The sequence below is a fragment of the Mycteria americana genome, chromosome 8, assembly GCF_035582795.1.
Source record: "Mycteria americana isolate JAX WOST 10 ecotype Jacksonville Zoo and Gardens chromosome 8, USCA_MyAme_1.0, whole genome shotgun sequence".
NCBI classification, from domain to species: Eukaryota; Metazoa; Chordata; class Aves; order Ciconiiformes; family Ciconiidae; genus Mycteria; species Mycteria americana.
Genome location: NC_134372.1, coordinates 40,070,783 through 40,077,252, shown reverse-complemented (window position 1 = coordinate 40,077,252; position 6,470 = coordinate 40,070,783). Strand labels below are relative to the sequence as shown.

The 6,470-nt window shown below is 36.2% G+C and overlaps 1 long non-coding RNA gene across 1 annotated transcript; it reads right to left on the bottom strand.

Moving 5' to 3' along the window:
* Positions 1-230: 230 nt before the first annotated feature.
* Positions 231-4,446, bottom strand: LOC142414022 (uncharacterized). The gene is made up of 4 exons (XR_012776961.1): positions 4,296-4,446; positions 3,640-3,680; positions 1,685-1,793; positions 231-335 (listed from the first exon to the last, which is right to left on the bottom strand). It is a non-coding gene; the product is annotated as an uncharacterized LOC142414022 (long non-coding RNA).
* Between the last annotated feature and the right edge of the window lie 2,024 nt (positions 4,447-6,470).

Here is a 6,470-nt window from a genome sequence, read left to right as displayed (position 1 = left end):
CCATCTCTATACTACTGTCTTGCAGTGAAACTCCCACAACTTCTTGACAGGTGAAAAATTAAACAGTATAGCAGGCATAGAGGGAATTTGCAGTTTGCACAAGCTCAGACTTAACTGAAGAGCTAAAGGCATACCTGGAAACACTTTTAAAATATATAAAATTCATGAATACTTTTCAGTTTGCAACTGAGACATAAATATGTGTAATGAGCATGTAACAGACATCTTACCTCTCCAGCATGGATACATATCTGCTGCTTCACTCTCCCTTGGAAGCAGAGTGATTTAATGTGCTTTGCTTGGTAAGTCACCCTCCAGCAAAATAAATTTGATTTCTGCTGCAATCAAAAGAATTTAAACAAAATCTCCTATCAGATCTCCCTAGATTCATTTATCCAAACGTCCATTTCGGTCTTTATTTTCAATATAGAGAAATTAAACAAGGTTTGTTTGAGGCAGTCTTTATGATTCTCTAAGGATAGGTGGGAAGACTAGTCTTAGATGACCACATCTCTCACATGCATCATGTTTCCTGAGTCTATCGTTATATGCAGCTCTCTGTGAATAAGTCACTTTCCCAGTTACGCTCATTTGCATCTCCCTGTCTTCTAAAAGCAAAGGTCTGGCAAGGAAAGGAAAGACAGGGGACTGTGTTCCCTACCACTCTCCCACCATGCCCTGCACGTGCCATAGTCAGAAATTTCCAAATGCATCAGTCTCCAAGTAAACAAGGAAAAAGAGCAGCAACGTGCTATGAAGCCAATTCAGCTTTTAAAAGATATATTTTTAATTCTAAGCCTGTAGTTGAAGTTTTAAATAATTGCTCCAGCAAATCCATAGGCCCAGCCTTAGTGATCATTCAGCAGCAGTGTGGAATTGCAGAGGAGCTAGACATTCTTAACTCCCCTTTCCTTGTACTGTGGCTCACTGCTTCATACATCACATATAGTGCATGAAAATAATTGCAAAACACACCCTTTTGCTCAACAAAATACTTTAACCATCCTGCTCTTTACACAATTTTCAAACCATCAAAGCTCCCGCTACTTAGTTTTGTCATATGATTTATTAAGCAATGGAATCTGAATATTTTCTATGAAAGAGAAATTGGAAATCATATCTCTTAATTCAGACACGCATCTTAATTTGTACAAGCAGGATCTGCCCATTTATTAATCCAGTGTAATAGTGTCATATGACCATGATTTTTCACTAGTCATAAGTGAAGAAAATTGTCTAGCAACCACTGAATGCTTGCACAGAACAGGTCACGATTACCTTTTTCCATTAATACGCTGTCATAATGTTAAAATGCTAAAATCAAGGACATCTCGATGGATATTTAATAAGAAGAACAAGCTTCTTTTTTCATCTAGATTACTAAACAAATTATTTATTCCACTCTATTCACATACATAATTTTAAACAGCATTTCTAATGTCCAATTTCATTGGACAAATATGTTGAAAATCTTGTCTCCTATTTGAAACTGTACAACCTTCAAAACTGCCTAAACTTAGCAGCTCCTATTGTTATATTTGTTCACAAATTTTCAAAAAAAACTCACAACAAGGTCAGAAAATACTTATTTGGCAAGTGTTTCACAGCACTATCTTAATTTCAGCAAATTTACAACTTCAGGATGTACCATCACATATTTTACTCCAGAATGAGGGAGACTTACCTGTCCAGAGAGATCATGTTGTGCAGGTAGCTGGAGGAGGTCAGAGCCCAGCTCTAAAGCAAGGAATTTGAACCTGAAATCTTGCACTGGGATTCTCAGGATCTGGCATCTGACAACGAGTTCAAAAAAGGTATCATCAAGATCATCAAGGAAATGGGAGCTAAGGCTCTCAGACTTGTAGGATCATCCATCCACAGAAAAAAATATCCTCTGAAATCTGGGAAACTGTCTAGGATCTGCAGAAACTGGAGGCTGAGAAGTCATCTGTGAATGCTGAAATCAGTCAACTCTGTTTCAGTTCAGAAAACTAAAGCTGACGTAGCTAGGGTTTTGTTTGTATGATTATTTGGTTGGTTGGTTTGGTTTAATACCTATTATTCTAAGTGTTCTTCCCACAAAATTCTTAACAATTCCAGGTCATGTTGTGAATCGTAATGAAAACCTTTCCTACATCCATTTTCCCCAGAATATATATATATATATATATATATATATATATATATATATATATATAATCTCAATTTGGGATCTCTCCTTCGAAGAGAGACACTATATTGGAAAAATGAGGTCACTGACTTGTTTCCTAACTGAACATTGGAGAATCAGGCTTCCATTGCCTAGGATTTCAATACCAGTCAAGTAATTTTCCCCACCTCTCAAACATCTCATATTCCATCTCTCCTGTAACAATGAAATCAGAATGTACCTGACATTTTTCACAAGTATTCTGCATCTGTTTTCATATAATATTTTACCCCCAATTTGGGTTAGAATTTAGCTTAATTGTGCCAAATTATCAGCAGGCCATCTTTTGCTTGAAATCTTTTTCTTCTCTCTACTGTCATTTTTACAGGCAGCTCAGCAGATAATTTTATGCTACTGCAGTCACACAAGGCAGATTCTAATATTGATCCGAATTTTCCCCTTGAATATGATTTGCATTCTTAGCCTGATCTATTTTTTTTTTCTTCCCATAGAACATGATTTACATTCTTATGTCTGGCTGCTTCATTTTAAAGCCATCTTGAAAAAGTCTCTTTCTAATCATCCTTCTAAATTCATACAGGAATAACTCTTCCTACCAATGCTTAGGAGAGGAAAATCTCAAATAAATTTACGCTATTCTTGCAGACTATAATGACTGGAAACTGTATTTGTTGATGGAAATTAGAGACTTTTTTTATAGCTTACGAATAATCTAGCTCTGGGACAGCTAATTACTAGGATTGTTATGTCTGAATACTGAGGAAGTGCATTCAATCTTTCAGCTGGTCTAAATAGGAAAAAACCAGCAAGATCAGCCAAAGACCATCCTTGTGGCATAGTAGTCTCCAGTATAAAAACTTGTTTCACATAAAGCAAGAGACACACATTTTCCTCAGATTAAACATAGGTAGGTTGGGGAAAATTTATTTTCCTGTAACCATGGCCTATTACTACTTGCCTTCCTTAGTCATTGCACATGTGTCAGAGGGTGCATATTCATTCAAGTGTATGAACATGGCCTCACTCCTTCTGGCCTGTTGGACACCCTCTGGACTTGCTTTCAAGGCTAGCTCCTCTTTCATGAGACACAGAATTGCACCATTCAGATGACACAATCCATTATATCTGACTATCAAAATAAAGGGGGAACTTATAAAATAGAAGTGTTTAAGTCTCATGAATTTTGCCTGAATTTAAAAGTACATCTGGGACAAGGATCAGTGATACTTACATTCTCAGTTGTTCTTCCTAAGTTCATTCACTTTGCTATCTCAGTTTCTAAAAGCACCTATTTTTTTAATTTTTCTTTTAATATGAAAAGAAAGGTGCCTTCTCAAAATTCTTCCTGTTAGGTCTGAATGACAAAAATTAATTTACTTTGCTACTACATTGTTATCCCCTTACCATTATTACATTCATCTTTTTCCACATACTCTTTATTCACTAGAGGTAGTAGATATTATACTTACAGCTCTCAAACACAGCTGACATACAACAGTTGTCCAAAAAACTGGAAGAGAAGGAATAGGAAACCACATTTGCCTAGCATTTTTTGTAGTAGAAGTATTGTATCACACTGGATAGAGACAATAGAGAGGTTTTGTACTTCACTATTCTACTTGGGTTTAAGTTTATTATTGCAATACATCATATGGGAAAAGGAAACTGTCAGATTTTAGGAAACTCCAGATAGGACAGGCTCAGGCATATTTGCATGTTGAGTGCCTCATCCAACATCAAACATTTGACTGGATCTTGATTACTTAAAAATTCCCCTAAGATGCCAGCATAAGAATTGTAAATATATACTAAAACATCGTGTTTTGCACATATACACAATATTTTCCTGGGGCTGAAAGCAAAGACAGTACTAATGACAGAGGTTCATGTTGCTTAGGGTGTTACTGGCCAACACACATTTAAGTGACAGGTAAAAATAGGAAAACCTGTGGTGTATTTCCTGCTTGTATTAACTGAGTACTACTTTTTCCAAGTCATTTGAAGTTCAATTCATCTTTAAATAAACAAACAAAAGATATTAGTAAATTTTAATAACTTTCCCAACTAATTTGAATCATTAACATTCATACAGATTCTCCCACTGAGCTCAGTTCCCCATTCATACCTGTCTTTACCCACGAGAAGAAGAGATGGGTGGGTGGGCCAGAGAGGAGTTGCGACTCTATACTTTGCAAAAGGAGGGAAATCTGCCTCGGAATAGTGATTTTTGTGGGACTGCCAGAATATCTTTCGCATCATCAGAAGCTGCATCTCAGTGGTGCTCCTTTCAGTTGTAACCTCTGTCAGGCCTCTCATCCATCAACACTTTGAGAGGTACCATTTGGCAGAGGAACCTGCAAATCCACAATGTTTACCTAAATAAGCCACTTTCACTGCAGAAATGCCCTTAACCAGACCACAAAATTGCAGCATATGCATTTAGGTGGAATTTCTTCATAAAGGAAGAATAAATCTGGGCATTTACAGGACAACTACTTTTGCCATGAAACAATTACACAATGCAAGGTATTCAGAATTTAGTCCATCACTAGAATTAATGAGGTGATCTTACACAGCCTTGCAATCTACAAATTACATATTTGAACTAAATCACATTTGCCTGTGCTATAATTTGTCAGGCTTTGTAACTTCCTAGGCCTTATATTTGCACAGAGCTTGAAGCCCAAAGTTAATAGCTTAGTGACCTTACACTCCATATACAGTAAGTTAAGAGAAGTAGAAAAATTTAGAGGTTGATTCAGATCTATGATAAGACAAATCACTTTCTAAAGAGGCCTGAATGTTGCATTCTGGAGATGTCTGTCTCTTCATTGATTATATAGTGAGTGGAGGATGATTAGGCTCCTAACCTGTGAGGTTAGAAGGGACGAATTTCTACCTGAGCATTCTTGGTCCTTTGCCAAATTGGGCTTTTTGATCTGTAACATATTTTGCATCACCACTTTATTAATGATCATATCAATATGCTCAGAGTCTTTACTGAGACAAGAGAAACCAATGCGCAATATGAGAGTATGTTCAATGGAGTTTAAATGCAAGTATTTGGCTACAACTACACTACATAACATTTCTGATTGTTTCATATACGTAACTTATTACTGTTGTTCTGATTATTAATCTATTTTTTTGTTGCTGTTATGCTTTTCGACCTGTATTCTCACTTACGGAAGTCCTTCTGTTCCTTTCTGTTCTTCCAGAGCAGTTTCTTGGTGTTCTTTAAGCTGTGGTAGCCCATTAGTCTGTGCTTTTGTTTCCTGATTCTGTGCTACCTCTTAGGGGACAGAGGTCATATACCTTTTTTTATTTCATTTTATATTTTGAGATACTTGCTTTCCTCATTATATTTGAAGGTGTTATGTAATTACTCTCCTCTTCTAGCTATCATAACACAATTAATGGGCTGATTTTCTATAAAGGTCAGTCCTGTGAACAGTGTAGTACAATCATGGGAATAGAAATGAGGCAAGTTAGCTACCCTGATTTCTCAGCCTAAAGAAACTGCATATTTCTGAAAAGGCTTTCAACCTGTTAATCAGATTACCAGAGAGACCTAATCCTCTGAAACACTGACTGCTCCTCAATACTTCTTTTTTACACTCCATACTGCCCCATTAGTGTCTTTTACTAAAAGCGATGTCATTCAGCATCCACCTTTGTCCAATAACACCCTCAAGTACTTGATTCTTTCCTGTGTCCTGTATTTTATCAATGAAAATATTGCCAAATAGGAATCTAAATATGCACTATTAAAACCAAATAGAAATCCTATCATAAACATATAACCTTTGGAATTAGTTTGCTATGAATATAAATTTAATATCATCCAAAGTTACGTATTTTATTTGTGCCTGTATCACGTAAGTATTTGTTATCTGGCACTGGAGTGAAGGATTCATTTATTAATAGCTTTTATCAGCTATTTCAGTTCCTTTAAGCATCTCTGGAAGATGCCTGTGCTTTATACAGCTAAGCTCTTTTGTTCATGAGTGAATTCATATGTCATTTCATACATGATTTTTATTTATTTTATGTATCTATATATAAAGATAGATATAAAATACTAAAAGTCCAGCAGCTACTTACTTTAACCTGGCAATGTACAACTGTACATTGTATTGTGTGCATCAGTTTTTTAGGAAATCCAGGGACTCCGGAAAGAGTTTTAATCCATGCAGTTGGTAGTCTGAAGTGTCAACACATCTGCATTAGTGGCACACCAACGCTTTGCCAAGGATTTAAATGTCAAAAGTCTTACGGCACTTCTGAAACCATCACCAAC